Here is a 1,264-nt window from a genome sequence, read left to right as displayed (position 1 = left end):
GAGGACTTCCAAAACTTGCTGCGGCTGATGGACGAGACTGTTACCCTCCAAGGGAAGATAATGAGCCAGGTACAGCCCTCCTGCCCCCAGCACGGGCAGCGTGCACATTTGCAAGGCCATCATTTCTTCTCTGGAGTCAACCTCAAAACCTCAAGCACTTTGTTAGATTCTGAGAATATCCCAAGTTGGGAGGGATACAGGAGGGCTATCAAGGCCAGTTCCTGGCTCCACACAGGAACACTGAAAATCTGAGCCCTATGTGTGAGAGCATTGTCAAAACACTCCCTGAGCACAGTTAGATGGAGGCTGTGCCCACTGCCCCAGGGGGCTGTTCCATGCCCAGCTTTTCCTCTCACTCAGCCTGACCTGCTCTGACACAGATCCATGCCCATCACTTGTATCCTGTTGCTGTTACCTGAGAGCAGAGCTCAGCGCTGCCCCTCTGCTCCCTGCGATGAGCTGCAGGCCGCCATGAGGAGCTGTAGGCCGTCGTGAGGCCTCCTCTCAGTCTTCTCCAGTGCAAACAAATTAAGGGACCTCAGCAATCCTCATGCACTTGCCCTGTAACATCTTCTCTGTCTTCACTGCACTCCTTTGGGTGCTCTCTGATTGTGTTATATCCTTGCATAGTGCAGCACCCACAACCGCACACACTGCTCCAGGTGAGGCCGTCACCAAGCAGAGGGGGCTGGCCAAGCCCAGGAGATGTTTCCCTTTGTTCTGGGACCATGGGATTTTCCTTGGTGCTTCCTGCAGCTGGGTATCCTCTCTCTCTATCCCTGCATGTGTCCTTGGGAAGATGCAGTCCCTGTTGATCACAAAGCCAAGCCAACCCCGGCTGGTTTAGCTTTGCCTTTGGAAGAAACTGAATAAAGCAGAGGGTTTGGACAGGTTGCCAGGAGAGGTTATGGGAAGGAGCAACACCAAGGTACCAAGGACATTTGTTGTCATTCCTCGTTCCATTGAACAGGAGAGTTCAGCCAGTAATTTCTGTGCAGCCTTCCCATTGCCCTGATTCCCTCCACATCCATCAGCACTCCTGACCACTGGGTGCCAAGCTCCCTGCTGTGACTCTGCGCAACGCACTAGTCACTCTCACCATGGAGATACCAATCCTTTGTCATGCTCCTCCAGAGATAAGTTAATTCCATCTGCTCCCGCAGTGCAGGGTTGTGGCTTTGCAGGCTTTTTGAGTTTGGACAACTGAAGAGTTTTTTCAGTCCTTTCTTGAATTTGCTCGTTTCTCTTTCTTTCCAAAGCTGTA

Source organism: Numida meleagris, unplaced genomic scaffold, assembly GCF_002078875.1.
Source record: "Numida meleagris isolate 19003 breed g44 Domestic line unplaced genomic scaffold, NumMel1.0 unplaced_Scaffold959, whole genome shotgun sequence".
NCBI classification, from domain to species: domain Eukaryota; kingdom Metazoa; phylum Chordata; class Aves; order Galliformes; family Numididae; genus Numida; species Numida meleagris.
This window is presented reverse-complemented; position numbering follows the sequence as displayed.